Raw genomic sequence first — 17,255 nt, 5'->3', positions numbered from 1 at the left:
AGCGTAGAAGTTGATGCGGTTGTTGAGGTAGCTCGGGCCTTGATCGTGTAGGGCTTTGTGTGCGTGGGTGAGGAGACGGAAGGTAATCCTTTTGTTGACGGGGAGCCAGTGCAGGTCTCTCAGATGTCCGGAGATGTGGCTGCGTCGGGGGATGGCGAGGATGAGTCTGGCTGAGCCGTTCTGGATCCGCTGGAGTCTCTTCTGGAGCATGGCGGTGGTTCCGGCGTAGAGGGCGTTGCCGTAGTCCAGTCGGCTGGTTACGAGGGCCTGGGTGACCGTCTTCCTGGTCTCGATGGGGATCCACCGGAAGATCTTCCATAGCATGCGCAGGATGTTGAAGCATGACGAGGAGACGGCGTTGACTTGTCTGGTCATGGAGAGGGAGGAGTCCAGGATGAAGCCCAGGTTGCGTGCGTGGTCTGTCGGAGTGGGTGCAGTGCCCAGGGCGGGGGGCCACCAGGAGTCGTCCCAGGTGGAGGGCGAGGAGCCCAGGATGAGGACTTCCGTCTTGTCTGAGTTCAGTTTCAGGCGGCTGGTCGTCATCCACTCGGCTACATCTTTCATCCCTTCGTGAAGGTTGGCTCTGGCAGCGGCGGGGTCGTTGGTCAGGGAGAGGATCAGCTGGGTGTCATCGGCGTAGGAGATGATGTTCAGGTTGTGTTGGCGTGCGATGGGCGCGAGGGGGCTCATGTAGACGTTGAAGAGGGTGGGGCTCAGCGAGGATCCTTGAGGGACACCGCAGATGACTTCGGTGGCCTCTGACTTGTACGGTGGTAGACGGACTCTCTGTGTTCTTCCGTCGAGGAAGGAGACGATCCATTCCAGTGCCTTCTCCTGAATTCCGACGTTGCTGAGGCGCTGCACTAGGGTGCGGTGGCAGACAGTGTCGAATGCCGCGGAGAGGTCTAGGAGGATGAGGGCCGCTGTTTCTCCGTTGTCCATCAGGGCTCGGATGTCATCGGTGGCAGCGATGAGGGCGGTCTCGGTGCTGTGGTTGGCTCGGAAGCCAGACTGTGAGGGGTCGAGGGATCCATTCGTCTCGAGGAAGGCGGCCAGCTGTTTGTTGACGGTCTTCTCGATGACTTTGGCTGGAAACGGGAGGAGCGAGATGGGGCGGTAATTCTTGAGTTCGGTGGGGTCCACTGTTGGTTTCTTTAGTAGAGCGCTGAGTTCGGCGTGCTTCCAGCTCTCCGGGAAGGTGGCGGTGTCGAAGGAGGTGTTGATGATGTCTCGCAGGTGGGGTGCGATGACGGTGTCGGCCTTGTTGAAGACGTGGTGAGGGCAGGGGTCGGTTGGAGATCTGGAGTGGATGGAGTTCATCATGCGGATGGTGTCATCGGTGCTGATCGGAGTCCAGGCGCGGAGGGTGGTGGTGGGCGGCGTTGCTGCGGTCGTTGTGTGCGATGGTTGAATGCTGAAGCTGTTGTGTATGTCCGCGATCTTGTTGTGGAAGTAGGAAGCGAGGGAGTTGCAGAGGTCTTGCGATGGGGTGATGTCGTTGTTTCCGGCGTTGGGGTTGGAGAGCTCTTTCACGATGTTGAAGAGTTCCTTGCAGTTGTGTGCGTTGTTGTCCAGCCGGTCCTTGAATGCAGTTTTCTTGGTGGCGCGGATCAGTTGGTGGTGCTTCCGGGTGGCAAGCTTGAGGGTGGTCTTGTTGTCCGGTGTTGGTTTCCTTCTCCAGACTTTCTCGAGGGCTCGGCAGTTCTTCTTGGAGCTCTTGAGTTCGTCGGTGAACCATGGGGCTTTCTTGCTGCCGGGTCTGCTGGGCGGGGTCCTCAGAGGGGCGAGTTCGTCCGCGCAGTTGCTGATCCACTTCGTGAGGTTGTCGGCGGCCTGGCTGGGGTTCGCTGAGCTGGCGGGAGGGTGCTGACTCAGGGAAGCGGCGAGCTGGTCGGCTGTGATCTTGTTCCAGCTTCTTCGGCCAACCTGTTGCTGGTGGTGGTGGATCGTCGTTCTTCTGAAGGTGAAGTGGACGCAGCTGTGGTCCGTCCAGTGGAGTCCTGTGGCGTGGCTGAAGGCGATGTCTTTGCTGGATGAGAAGACGGCGTCGAGTGTGTGTCCGGCGAGGTGGGTGGGGGTGGTCACCAGCTGCTTGAGTCCCAGGTTTGCAAGGTTTTCCAGCAGGGTGGTGGTGTTGCGGTCGTCGTTGTTCTCCAGGTGGAAGTTGAGGTCCCCGAGGAGGATGTAGTCGGCGGAGAGGAGGGCGTGTGGGCTGATGAAGTCGGCGATGTCTTCGCTGAATTGTGTGCGTGGTCCCGGGGGTCTGTAGATGAGGGTGCCTCTGAGGGTGGTCTTGGGGTTGATGTGGATCTGGAAGTGCAGGTGTTCGGCGGGTGCGATGGTGTCGTCGGTGTTGGTCGTGATGCGGATGGTGTTCCTGTGAATGATGGCGATGCCTCCTCCTGTCTGGTTGACGCGGTCTCTCCGGGTGATCTTGTAGCCGTGGCGATGGCGATGTCGGGCGCTGAGGAGGCGTTCATCCAGGTTTCCGTGAGGAAGGCGACGTCTGGGTCTGTGGTGTCGAGCAGGTTCCAGAGCTCGACGGCGTGTCTGTGGACGGAGCGGGTGTTGAGCAGGATGCACTTCAGGTTGTTGCTGCTGGTGTTCTGCTCGGTGGACGCTGGTGCAGTGCAGGTCCGGATGCAGGAGAACTTGCAGGACTGGCAGATGAAGGGTCCGTGGGTGCGTCTCGAGGTGGCTCGGTAGCAACCAGGGGTTCGGCTGGCGTTGAGTGCGTTGAGGGTGGCGGCGTCGTACGTACGGCGGGTGGGCTGGGGTCTGTGGGGGCCAGGGGTCCTGGCGCTGGGCGCGGTCCAGGCGCGGACGGGCGTAGACGGGCTTACCTTTGGCGCACCTTCGGCGCTCAATCGGTGCTCCCGCTGCGCGCGTCCGCTGCGCGGTCGCTCTGGGGGCGTCATAAGAAGGGAGCGGTGAGGGAGGGTCCGCTGGGGGGCGGGTAGCGCGGGGACCAATCGGCAGGCTGGGGGGCGTGTTCGGGGCTGCTACGGCGGGAAAAACTGTGGCGGTAAAAGCTGGGGGCTCGGCTGGCGGCCCTGCGGCGGTTGGGGCGGCCCTGCGGCGGCTGGGGCGTAGGCTCGGCTTCGGCGTCTGGCAGCAAATGAGGAGGAGCGGCAGGGGGGTGTGGGGGCGACCAGGCCGTGGGCGCAGTGGGGTGGTAATGGATACAACCCCATCTATATATACTACTTCCTGGGCCCAAGTTTCTTGAAGGCACACTATATTAAAACCCTTCACAAGTTCAAGCCAATCATCATTCTTCAATTTATTTGAGAGCCCAGCCACTTTCCAAAATAAACATTTAAAACATTATAAACATTCTTGGGAGCCAAATCTACTGGCCTAGTATTTCCAGAGACTACAGCAGGGATAGAAGCAATGCTTGCAAGAATGTCTGCTACCATTTCTTTACCAGGACCCATTGTCATATTAGTTGCCATCTCAGCACATAAAGGGGCTGTATACATGATTCAGTGGGATTCTAATGACATAACCTTGGGTAACGTCTCCAAAAGTGTAGATACCCTCTGACAATGCTGTCAATCAATTTCTTCCAGGGGGGAAAAATGGTTGTAAGTCAGGGCAGCAAATAACTGAAGCACAGGACGTTCTGTGCGTCGACACGTGGATCATAGTAGAGTGCCCGTTTATAAAAGTGACCCAAGGGTACTGCCATGATACTATCCTTTGAGGGACAAAGCCTAGAAAGTCTTTCCAAGAGGGAACCAGCCATTCTAATGTATCTAAAATTAACAACAGCACAGTCTCCGAAAACATCCTTTGATGCTCTCTTAGCATTATTGATGCTCCTGAATATAGTCTAGCAGCTGTTCCAGTTCGGAGCTCTTTTACCGAGTGTACAACTTTCTTCTTTAGTTGCAGTGTGTCTTCATCTTTCTCATGCAAAAAAGGGGGGGAATTCTTCAGGACTATAACCAGTGGGGTAGCTTCTGTCAGCAAGTTTAGATCTCTTCTAAGAATAGATCTCAATACAGGGGGCTCATTACTGACTGCCCTGTCATTATGTTGAATAGTGTGCCCATGGTCAGTTTGGCTAGGTGCTTCTTTTGGAGCCAGACTCAAATTCCTAATCCCTATATTCAGAAAATTTAAATCAGAATGGGATGAAGCCACAGTGCTAACCGGCTGGCCATCATAAGTAATGGACATGGCTTGTCCTAATTATGTGCAATGGATTGTTTTCGCCGCCACAAATTCAGCTCCTCAGACAATTGAGTTCTAAGGATTAGACTTGGTGCAATTAGGGATATCAATGAAGCATTGATATTGCTAAGACTAGCCATAAGTGGGTCGAAATATTTTTCAAAGACTTCTCCAAAATGTCATTGAACTGAGCATGTGTTAACACTTTAGCTAGAATCAATTAATAAATCAATACATTTGTAGAGCGCGCTACTCACCCATGAGGGTTTTAAGGCGCTGGGGGGGAGGGGAGGGGGGGAGTGCCGCTACTGCTTAAACAGCCAGGTCTTGAGGTGTTTCCTGAATGTCAGGTGGTCCTGGGTCAGTCATAGGTGGGCGGGGAGGGAGTTCCACGTCTTGGCCGCCAGGTAGGAGAATGATCTTCCTGCGGGCGGTGGTTCTGCGGATCCGTGAGACGGTGGCGAGGGCGAGGCTGGCGGAGCAGAGTTTGCATTTTGGAGTGTAGAACGTGAGGCGGTTGTTGAGGTATTCGGGACCTATGTCATGGAGCGCTTTGTGTGCGTGGGTGAGGAGCCTCAACGTGATCCTTTTGTTGACGGGGAGCCAGTGCAGGTCTCTCAGGTGGGCTGTGGCGGGGGATGTCGAGGATGAGTCGTGCGGATGCGTTCTGTATGCGTTGGAGTCTTTTCTGAAGTTTGACTGTGGTTCCTACATATAGGGCATTCTTGTAGTCTAGTCGGCTGGTGACGAGGGCCTGGGTGACCGTCTTTCTAGTTCCGGGAGGGATCCACCGGAAGATCTTATGGAGCATGCGCAGGGTGTTGAAGCATGATGATGAGATGGCGTTGACTTGCTTGGTCATTGTGAGAGAGGAGTCCAGGATGAATCCCAGGTTGCGTGCGTGGTCAGTGGGTGTCGGTGCGGTGCCCAGTTCTGCGGGGCCACCAGGAGTCGTCCCAAGCAGATGGGGATGGTCCGAGGATGAGGACCTTTGTCTTGTCTGAATTCAGTTTCAGACAGCTGAGTTTCATCCATTCAGCGACGTTTTTCATTCCTTCCTGGAGGTTGAGTTTGGCGGTGGCTGGGTCTTTGGTGGAGGAGAGTATCAGCTGGGTGTCGTCGGCGTATGAGATGATGTTGAGGTTGTGTTTGCATGCGATGGTGGCGAGGGGGCTCATGTAGATATTGAAGAGGGTTGGGCTGAGCGATGAGCCTTGGGGTACCCCGCAGATGATCTCGGAAGGGAGGGAGGCAGACTCTCTGGGTTCTGTCGGAGAGGAACAAGGTGATCCAGTCCAGGGCTTTACCTTGTATCCCGGCGTTGTGGAGGCGAGTTATTAGGGTGCGATGGCAGACTGTATCAAAGGCGGCTGAGTGGTCTAGGAGGATGAGGGTGGTAGTTTCCCCCTTGTCGAGTAGGGTCCTGATGTCGTCGGTGGCTGGGATGAGGGCGGTCTCGGTGCTGTGGTTGGCTTGAAATCTGGACTGGGATGGGTTGAGGGATCCATTGGCATCGAGTAAAGCGGTCAGCTGTTTATTGACGATCTTCTCGATCACTTCCGCCGGGAAGGGAAGAAGAGAGATGGGGCGGAAGTTTTTGAGGTCTTTAGGGTCCGCTGTGGGTTTCTTCAGTAGGGCGTTGATCTCTGCATGCTTCCAGCTCTCTGGGAAGGTCGCGGACGCGAGGGAGTTGTTTATGACATTCCGTAGGTGGGGAGTGATGATGGTGTCGGCTTTGTTGAAGATGTGGTGAGGGCATGGGTCAAAAGGAGAGCCGGAGTGGATGGTGTTCATAGCTTGGGCGGTGTCTTCGGTGCTGATGGGAGTCCAATCGCTGAGGGTGGTTGTAGGGGGCGTTGGTTCGGTGGCTGGGGACGGAGTCTGGGCGCCGAAGATGTAGTGGATATCGGTGATCTTGCGGTGAAAGAATGTGGCGAGGGAGTTGCAGAGGTCTTGCGACGGTGTGATGTAATTGCTGTTGGCGCTGGGATTGGAGAGCTCTTTTACGATGCTGAAGTGTTCCTTGCTGTTCCGGGTGGCGTTCTTGAGGGCTGTCATGTTTTCTGTCGTCTGTTTGCGGCGCCAGGTTTTCTCGAGGGTTCGGCAGGATTTCTTCGATTCTTTGAGGTCATTGGTGATCCACGTTGTTTCCCTGTTGCCGGGCTTGCCTGGAGGGTTCTTCAGTGGTGCAAGGGCGTTGGTGCAGTTGACGATCCACTGTGTGAGGTTGCGGGCTATGTCGTTGGTGTCATTAGTGTTGATTGGTGGGTTCTGGCTCAGTGATGTGGTTAGCTGGTCTGCGGTGACTTTGCTCCAGCATCTACGGGGGATCTGTTGCGGGCGGTGGTGGGAGGTGGTCTTCTTAAAGGTGAAGTGGATGCAGCTGTGGTCGGTCCAGTATAGTCCGGAGGAGTGGCTGAAGGCAATGTGGCTGCTGGCAGATGGGGTCGAGAGTGTGGCCGGCATAGTGGGTGGGGGTGTTCAGCAGCTGCTTGAGTCCAAGGTTGGCGATGTTGTCGAGCAGGGCGGTGGTGTTGTTGTCATTTTTGTTCTCCAGGTGGAAGTTCAGGTCCCCTAGGAGGATGTAGTCTGATGAGTCTAGGGCATGTGGGCTGATGAAGTCGGCGATGGCTTCACTGAAATGTGTGCGTGGGCCCGGGGGTCTGTAGACGAGGGTTCCTCTGAGGGTGGTCTTGGGGTTGATGTGGATCTAGAAGTGTAGGTGTTCGGCGGTGGTGAGGGCATCTTCGGAGTTGGTTGTGACGTCGATGGTGTTCCTGTAGATGATGGTGATTCCTCCTCCGGTTTGGTAGCGCGGTCCTTTCGGGTGATCTTGTAGCCGTCCGGGATGGCTATGGCGATGTCGGGGGCAGAGGAGGCGTTCATCCAGGTTTCTGTGAGGAAGGCGACATCTGGGGCTGTTGTGTCGCGTAGGTCCCAGAGTTCGACGGTGTGCTTGTGGACGGAGCGGGTGTTGAGCAGGATGCACTTGAGGTGGTTGTTGTTGTTGCCTGGTCCGGGTGATGGGGTGCTGGTTCGGATGCAGGTGAATTTGCCGGTTTGGCAGGAGAAGGGTCCGTGGTTGCGCTTCGGAGTGGCTTGGTAGCAGGTGGCTGGTCGGCCGGTTTTGAGTGCGTGGAGGGTTGTGGTGTCGTATCTCAGTCGGGTTTCTTGGTTTCAGCGGGGGCCAGGGGTTCTGGCGCTGGGCGCGGTCCAGGCATGGACAGGCGCAGACCGGCTTGCCTTTGGCGCGCATTCGAAGCGCGAGGGAGGGGAGCGGGTGGGGGCAGAGGGGGGCGGGCACAGGGCACTAGGGGGGAAGGAAGCAACAATTAGCCAAACAGTAAACAGTGGCAAAAAGGAAAGGCAGTAACAATGGCAAAAAAGGACAACAGTCCGAGACAGAAGAAAAAAGGACTGCAACAATTACAGGCGAGGACACAGTGGGCAGCGGGACAGCGGCACAGGGGGAACGTGAGACGGCTGAGGGGGTGACCTACCTGGTGACAGGGTCAAAGGTCACTCCCCTCACCACCGCGCGGCCTCCATATGAGGGACTGTGGGAGGAAGGAGCAGCTGGGAGGCGGGAGTCGGGTGGCGAATGGGGCACCAGGGGGGAGGGGCCACAGGGAGGCAGTGGCGGGAAGCGCGAGGGAGGTGAGTGGGTGGGATTTGCAGGGGGCAGGCACAGGGCACTAGGGGAGAAGGAAGCAACAATTAGTCAAACAGTAAACAGTGGCAAAAAGGAAAGGCAGTAACAATGGCAAAAAAGGAAAACAGTCCGAGGCAGAAGAGAAAAGGACTGCAACATTCACAAGCGAGGACACAACGGTCAGCGGGACAGAGGCACAGGGGGACCATGTAGCGGCTGAGGGGGTGACCTACCTGGTGACAGGGTCAAAGGTCAAAGAATCACCCCATCCGATTCAGTCTGGGAAGAGATCAGAGTGTTCCCCCGGGCCAAAATAGTTTTCTTATTAGCTACTGGTAGTTTATGCCGCACAGTAGATTAAATACACCTTTGGACTTTTTCTGGGGGGTGAGCAAGAGATGTCATTTTGGTCCCCTGAACAGGTGTTAGACTCGATCCCTAAGATGCCCTTAAATACACTAGCATTCAAGTCTTAAGGGAGATTTGTATCATTTTTTGTCACACAAGAGGTCTGTAATTCTGTAGGAGTCCCGCCAGATGGACTGCCTTGCAGAGCTTTCTTCGTGGCCCCCAACCTTTCTTTCACACATTTGAATACACTATTGATCACCCCCAATAGCTGTGGTGAGAAAACTAGTGACCATTGCAGACAATGGACTTTCTTTAGTAGTAGGCATAACAGATTTTCTCATCCCCATTTTCCGACTTTTTCCAAGATAAAAGGAGGGTAAAATCACAATCTGTCTTGTAGTCCAGCAATGCAGAAACAGAACAGCAGCATTCTGAGGTCAATAAACTATCAAGTTGGTTAATAAAATTAGCTGCTATTCAGCATAAGATGCCCCAAAGGTGAACATTTGGTTTACAATTGCATTTTGTGTTATGTTATGTATAGTATCAAACACCCAGGCACAGCACTAAATTCACAGGAATAATTGGAAATAAAGTGCCAGGACACAACTATCAGATTCCAGCGCTGCCTGACCTCCCCAAGACTAGCTTAATTATCCAAGATACAGTACACACGCCAAAGCACAAGCATTATTTTAAAAAACACAGTTCCTAGACACAGCTTCCAATGCCCAGGCACAGCACTGATAAACAGGCAGGTCAGATGCACCCAGGCACATAAGTAACTGCTCAGACGCAGCACCACATTTTCAGGCAACAAGCCAAACATCAGAATAAAAGCAATATATGTTGAGACTAAGAGACAGGCTTATACTCCTAGTTACAGGCATCACAGGCCCCTGCTAATCAAGACAAGTCAGGTATAAGTATATCCTCACAATGCTTAGATGCTGTCCTAAATGCTCAGTGCCCAATTGTACGTTTCCTTGCATAGGTGTACCCTCAAAGGTATGTCCAACTTCACTTTTTCACAACTGTATCCTCAGCAATAATTACCAGATAACAGTGGAAGACCATAATGGATTATGTTGACATTTTTTCTGGCTACAGCAATTAAGCAGTGCATCAGTAATCTATGTATGGATTGAGGGCACCATGCCATAGATGCACTAGGAATACAAACACAAATTATTTTCTACCAAAAATACATCGTGTTGAATTCAGGCATAAAGTTGTATTTTTCAGTAGCATGAAATTGAAAGCTGCAATGTCCCATAGGCAAATGGAAGCACTGGGGTGCTTTATAAGATGGAGTCTGTTCTTGTTCCCTTGCTGGAACAAAGTGTGAAGTTAATTCTGGTACCAGTATTCTCATACCTCCAGCACCAACCAGCTCGTACAATAGACCATACAGGGAGGCCACACACAGACATTTTAAGGGCCTAGTAGTGGTCTAGCAGAGGGAACATTATATGCTCTCTCTTTAGTGGTTTCTTTCATGAGTACCACCAACTCCGCAAGCCACCACACCTACCTCATCCGTATTTTCTCCAATATGGTGGTTGTATCAGCACCCAACCCCCTTCTACATCCTCCCTTCTACACCCTTCATTAGTTAAAGCTTTTTTCTCACCCTCCACCTTTCACTCCTTCTTCTCCTTACCCCATATTAGTTAATGAATACTCACTCAAAATCTAAGGCTCTCTAGAGACCTAGCAACACATACAAGGAAGTCATGTACTACTGAGGGGTGAACAACCTTTAAAACGAAACTTTTACAACGCACTACCATTACAACACGGTCATTACAACGCAAACCATTACAATGCATTGCGCTGGGGGCGCTCTAGGATAGGGAATAAGTTTAATTTTCTATCCAACACCTTCCCTAGTGTCCACGGGGACTGGAGTTGGAATAGAAAATTAAACTTATCACTATCCAGCACCTCTAAGCGCTATGCGTTGTAAAGGTTTGCGATGTAAAAACCGCGTTGTAAAGGCAGGCGTTGTAATAGCCTGCATTGTAACGTCATACATCCCTACTGAGGCACTCACATTCCAAGGCTACACCTAGGACTGGGGGTCAACTGAAGAACTACAGTTTAAGAGTAAACATGTTTGGGTTAGAGGTATAATGTGGCAGGGCCAGGCACTGATTTTTCTCCTCTGCCTTTGCATTTATAGTAACTTTATGTTTGTTACAACAGTAAAAATAAAAATAAAAATGTGTCATCTAATGTTACACGCAATACTCTGGAGCAGGCACATTGATCCTCGAAACTATGCATTGGTAGACTGTTTTTAAAAGTGTATATGTTTGTGCAACAAATAATATTAAATATTTATTTTTACATTGGATACAAAACACAAATGCTGAAATATAGTGATTGCAGTTGAAATGAGTTCAATACAACATAAAGAAGTGTGTTTATTAACAAGATCTAGTTATGTCATATTTTGGTGAAAACATACATTTTGGATACAATGGATAATGCTGTTGTCTCTGTTTTCACTCCTGTATTTATCCCCTCCCATCAGGTTCCCCTGTGCATCTTCTCTACCCACATCTCTGTAGAATAAAGATAAGTGATGTACTTTCCTGTTGTGCTCTAAATAAACGTTCTAGTTTACCTAACTGTAACAATTTTCCAAGGTCTTTCCGCAACATCTCCATAGCTCTCTATTCATTTGTGAATCAATTTTGTTAAATGTTGCATATTTTGTTCAAACATCTCCAGATGACAATGACATGGAACAACAGGATGTTTAGAAACTGTACAGTGTGAATGTATAATGGTATTGGCGTGAATTGTGTATAAGAACCCCACAATTCTAACTCTATGGATAAGCAAGATTTCTTCTGCAGCCCTTCATGTTCCATTAGGGATGTTGTCTGTTTCCTTCTGATTTTGATGCTCATTTGAGACTTAAAATCATTTCAGATTTTTCCTAGTCTGTCTAACTCTGCATTTGAGCATTTATGTCATTCTTTTTCTCTATCACTTAATTTTGAGAATTTTGTAATAATACCTTTTAACTTTTCCTCCAGATCTAGAACTACGTTTTTGAGTGGTCCCACTTACTTATTCTAATACTCTGCTAAATTGATTTTGAGAAGGGTGTTTTATGCATGATGTAAATTTTGTGGTGAACGGAAATATTTGGGTTTGGGTCCCTCTACCACAAGTTAGTAGCAGAGGATGGTTGAGTAAGAGCACCTCTTCTTCGTAAGAAGTCCCCCAAATATTTCCTGTTCCTTAATGCCCTTTTTGAGAGAACAGTGGACTTTTTGGAGACTCTACTAGCGGTTCCAGAGGCTGGAGTTTATCAAGGGATCTTACTTGCAGTGTGTAAGTATGAATACGGCAAATTGATTGATGTACGGTGTGTATTTGTGAGGTATGTTGACGTATGAGTTAGTGAGATGAATTGTGATGTGTTTTGTGCAATGTTCGGTTAGGATCATATTTGTGGATTCCTTTTTGCTCAATTATTGGTTAGTTTGGTCATCGGATTCGTTGAAATCCAAGATCTCGAGATAGTGTGGGTTTTTGCTTGTCTGGATAAAGAACTGTGCAGTGCAAGGTGCAGCATGCATATGGACAAGGATCTCTGAACTAACAAGGCTTTTTGTCTGGATTGTGCATTTAGTTTGGGTTGATATATCTTTGCTCCTAAATGCACAGGAGTGAGTATATTAACCAGGACATATTGCCACTGGACAAGGGTCTGCCTAGTGAGACTTGACATTTTAAAATGATGCTTTAAAAAGTGCTGTTTTGTTCCTGTGATTTCTATTGGTTGAGAAGACAACTGGGTTATTTAGTTTAAATTTGATTTAGAAGGTTCTACAATTATATCCAGTCACCATGGAGAAATTGCAATTTGATTAGTTAGTCAGCTTTGTGATTGGTGAAATGTCACCAACAAGTCACACCGGCATTGGTTGGTTGCTGACAGAGCAACGCTGTGATAGGTTGATCTTTGACAGAGCTGTGCTGGGAATGGTTTTTGTTCAGTAGTAAGCGAGCATGCAACTAGCCCAGGTACGACCGCATGGGTAACCTCGCGGTAACCGCGCTGCAAAAATCCGGCGAACACGCAAAAAGTCCCCGCGAATACGCAAAAAGCCCCGCGAACACGCAAAAAAAACAAATGCGCGGAGTTTGCGGACCGCAAATTTGTGTACCGCGAATTAGCAAATTTCGCCCATACTTATTCAGTAGTTTGTTGGGATATTGAGATTGTTTTTGAGCAGAAATATTGGGGAATGCATTAAAAAAGCCTAACCCCACAGGCAATTACAACGTGGTTATGACAACGACCATGTCGTAACAATGCATTCCATTAGACCACAAGTCGGAACGACGACTTGTGTAGGGGTCAGAAGATGTTGGATTTAAAATCCAACACCTTCCCTACTGTTGCACATACTGGAGTTGGAATAGTAAATTATACTATTCCAACATCCAGCACTCCCCTAGACCAAGTTGTTGTCAATTGCGGGGTAATGGTATGCGTTATTACACCGCGTTGTAATTGCCTGCAGGAAAAAAGCAGACGTTGTAAGGAGGCATATTCGTCTGCTATATCAGCTGTTGAAGATCAGAAAATACCTCATGAAGGGACACCTGCATACAAAATAATGGGGGAGTTTGGCTTTTATATTTGTACCTTGATGTCTGAATTGTATAATTATACTGCTTTCAATAAAGATTTGCAGTTTCCTTTAGAGGGTATATTTGACCTTAAAAAGCTGAATTTCCTTAGACACACTATGAACATTATGAAGCCAAAGCCCAGATCTACATTTAAAGTTCAAGTCTTAAATAAATTGTAATCAAATAGCAAGGGAGAAGGATAGAAAAAGAATGTTCAAGCAGGTGAATATATTGTTTAGGCATTGATTAGCAAAAAATTAGGATCAACAAGGAAAATTGGTGAAAATAGAATGCAATGGAAGGGATGAGAGCTTATCCCTGCTAAAGTTAAAGAACCAAATGATCTAAGTAAAAAAAGAGGGTGAGAAATCACATGATTCTGATAAGGAGGATAATTTTTAATGATCTTTTGAATTAAAGTCCTCTTCCGTAAACAGTGAGAGCAACTGGGACGAATGGTTCTAGTTCGAAACCTGACATGGGAATGGGAGAGAATGGCGCCAGTGTGCAAGCTCCTATGACTGAGGTACCAAGTGCACCAACAGAGAAAGCAATGTGCACGCTGACAAGAGTTCTGTGGTACCCCTAGAATTCTTTTATAGACCTTCCCGTCATTGAGAGTCTTCAAGTCTTGTTTCTTAATCCAACTATATCCAGTTCGCAAAAGATGGTTTCCCATTAGGTCTTGATTCATCAAATGTGAGAATGGTCAGGTCTTGCGTCCTAATCCAACTATACTCAGTTCGTAAGAGGTGGTATGCCATTCAGTCTCAAACCGAATAGAAGGGTCTGTCAACCATGTTTCTCCCCAAAGCACACAAGAGGATGAAGATTGACCTAGTCAGTTGATAGGAGCCTCTGGAGCTCTCAGGTGGGAAATTGATGGAATTAATAGGGGGATGAGATTGGGACACAGTTAGTGGTAGGATAGTTGATTTAGAAGGAGCTGTATCATATAAGTCAAAGACAGGGAGTAGAGGTTATTAAGAAATTTAGCTGGAATTTTACTGGGATGATAAGTAAACTGAAAAATAAGGATTTGGAGCACCATGTTTCATTTTTATTTGGAAGGTTTTAGTATTATTCCTGCTCCTGCCATTCCACCCAAGAAAAGGAAGGTGAAGGGCGGCATTGAGATTGTTATCTCGAATAGTATGCATGGTAGATCAAGTTATAAATGTCACAAGTCTGTTATGACTGGAAAGGGTGAAGCAAATCATGATAATCAATTTTTATAATAATAACTTTCACAATTCCTGTAGTGATTCGGTTTTGGAATTAGAAAACAAATAGGAAACATTTTTAAATACTATTGTGCTGATATTTATATAGTTTGAGTTATTGATTTTAATATAGAGTGCTGCACTTGGAATGCCAGGGGAAACTGCATCATGTTTGGCACTTATGATGAGATTTTCCACTTTTCCCACTCAAGGTATGGAAAAGCCATAAATAATTCTTAAATCAAGTAGAATTTTCTTTCTGCTTCAAGTTTTTCCAGCACCACTGAGATGAGGTGTCTCTCTTTTGTGGGGAATGGTACAAGTGTTACTATCGATTTCATAAAGGTGTCAGTTCCCATTTCAGGGATTTTCTGGATCCCTCATCCTGTTTGAGAGATCATGAACCCTTTACTGTGGTTTTGACATTACGGTTGAGAAGGAGGAGCTGTCACTATTGGAGGAGGTTCTAGTAGTGAGCAGAAGGAATGGTGATGCTATGTAATGGAAAAAGATTGAGACTGAACTCTGTAAATTGGCTTGATGAGCTTGCATGGAAACTTGGTAGACACTTATTTGGATGAGAATGCTCCAGGGACTACTACATTTTAGTATTTTGCCTCTTTGACATTAAATATAAAGGCAGTTCTAATGGGAACCCCACAGATGGTAATTGGGCCTGGTTTGACTCAGCATGTAGTAAATCATATAAAGCCCTCATGCAAATACTTAGTATCGTGGTTCAGAGGGAAAAGGGGGCCATTAAAGAGTGCAGGTCCCATTATAAGGAAATAAAAACTTAGGGATGAGGCATAGGAGGCTCTAATAGAAGCAAGTAGGCAGTCTGATAATGTTGCGTTTTGGATCATTATTAACAATTCTTAAGTACTACACTAGAGATAATTATCCTGCCTGAGGAGTAGGTGACTCATTTTTCTGTGCTACATTTACTTTAGAGCTGGTCAATTTGGCTTGTAGGTCAGAAAAGGATGTTGAGGGCTGTGTGTGGACAACGATGGTGTTTAGTAATGCCTTTCAACTTGAGAAAGTTATTACTACACTCAATAGGTGCCTTGGGACAACCCCGCCCCCCCCCTTTCCCCCCTCCCAAGACCTGATGGGGTGTCATTAGATCTTGTGCTGGGATGTATTGACTTATGGGAACCCTGCTCATTAATGTTTTAAACACAGTCTAAAAAATGAGTCCTCCTTTGTCTTAGGGAGAAGTCATCATCGTCCCTAGTATTATATATTTAAGAAAGGGAATAAAGCCAACCCATCCTGTTCGGGCTAGTTTTGCTCTTATATTCTTCCCTTAATGTGGCCTGAGGGATTCTTTTGTCTCTACTAGAAGATTGGGCCTTGGAAAATAATGTAGTATGCAATGTTGATATGTTCAATGTTCACTCCGGCAGGGTGTCATGCTTCCTCATAGGGCTTGCTCCTCATCAGCCCGGCGCTGCAATGCCTGACAGGAACACTATGAGGGGCTCTTTGTAGGAAATCAGGAATCATTTTGAATGTCTATGCCTTCAGATCTAGTCATGCAGCAAAATATCAGAAACAAAATGCCATATATTGCATTGTACCAATAGAATCCATTGATTTTGAATGGTTCTGAATGATGATTCAGTGGGGAGCTATTCACAATGACAATGCCTGAGGGGTTGAAAGATTGCATACTTGAAGCAGTTCTAGAGGTAGACCAAAGTGGCCCATATGTTGACAAAGAAGTCAATGGGCATCCTATTTCATTTTTTATTGAGATGGAGCTAGTCATTTCATAGTTTGTTCTGTGGAAGTTCCAAACCATTCCCTCTCAGGACAAGAAGTCCAAATTGCAGGTATGAGTCATAAACAGATTGTTAATCAGGTTAAAGCAGATGTCTCAGTTAGAATTGTTCAAACAAAAAAAATGGCAGTTCATTTTGTGTGATTCAAGTCCTGTGAATTTGTTGGGAAGAGACTTGTGCAAAATTAACTGTGTGATTTTTTGTGACGCACCGGTGGCGCAATGGGCTTGCCCATATTTACAAGACCACATAAAGGCACCCTGTAAGGGGCCCTTTCACGCATTACTTTGCAAAAAGGGGCATTCCATGGGTGTTGCTGTGTGTGTTCTCAGGCAAAATCCATGGAACTTGACACATTCCCCGAATTTCAACACTTTATAAAACTGGGAATGCGTCAGAATCAGAAACACTTTATTTTTCATAGTTTTTTCCTCTTTTGATGCGTGCTGCAATCTTCAGCAGGCATAGAAAGAGGAAAATGCCATTATTGATTGTTTTTGTTCCAGGAAGGTGTACCTTCCTGTACAAAAACAATCATTCCTGTAGCAAAGTCACACTTGCAAAATGATACAAGGGTGTCTTCCCTGGCACATGGAGCCAATTGTGCGCTTGCACTGGGCAAAGCACAGGGATGTGTGGTGTTGTTAATACGATGCATCCCTGTGCATTGAAAATGAAGCAGCACAGTGGAGCAAAATGGCTTGAGGCACTGCACGCATCATTTCCCTATAGATGAGATCTTCAGTGTTTCAAATAAAATCGCAAGAAACTAAAGTTCAGTTATTCCTGGCTTTAACAAAGGAAGACCTGCCTCTGCATTTAAGACATATTGTCAAAGGTTAAGTATGGGATTACTAAGGAAAAGAGATTGGATTGATAACAAGGTTTGAACCACGTTTAAATAAACATAAGATCTGATGCTATTTTCACTAGAACTAAACCGTATAGACTTTCAAAAGTAACAGTTGCTGGGCATTCTATTCTTGGGCATGATTCGGACGGCCCCCAGCCATCCTGCGCACACACACACCGCGCCACATGACGTCTAGGGGCTGTCATGAGCACGGAAGGGGTTAAAGGAATGAAGCCACTGACTGAAAAAAGATTGAGCAAGGAATCCTCCAGGAGGTACTTGGTAGTCCTTGTAACTTTCCTGTGATAGGATTTGTTTTAAAAACTAGTGGTAATTGGCACATAGTTCAGGACCGGAGAAAAATTAATAACATTGTCATCCTATGTTGTCCTGTGATACTGAATTCAGCAGTAATATTATTCCAAACTCCAAACAGGTGCAGAGTGGTATACAGTCATTGACTTATGACAAACTCTCTTCTCAGTCCCTTTGCATGAAGAGAGCCAATATTGCTTTCTGTATCAATTTCAGAATAAAGCTCT

The 17,255-nt window shown here is 47.8% G+C and overlaps 1 protein-coding gene across 1 annotated transcript in view; it reads left to right on the top strand.

Annotated features, from left to right (window-relative positions):
* The window catches only part of LOC144791733 (thiamine transporter 2-like), a 577,930-nt gene that overhangs the window by 112,558 nt on the left and 448,117 nt on the right, over positions 1-17,255 (top strand). The gene's annotated exons all lie outside the window — the stretch shown is intronic.

This window comes from Lissotriton helveticus, chromosome 11 (assembly GCF_964261635.1).
Source record: "Lissotriton helveticus chromosome 11, aLisHel1.1, whole genome shotgun sequence".
NCBI lineage: Eukaryota > Metazoa > Chordata > Amphibia > Caudata > Salamandridae > Lissotriton > Lissotriton helveticus.
The sequence above is the reverse complement of the archived record's forward strand: the minus strand, read 5'-3'. Positions and strand labels throughout refer to the sequence as shown.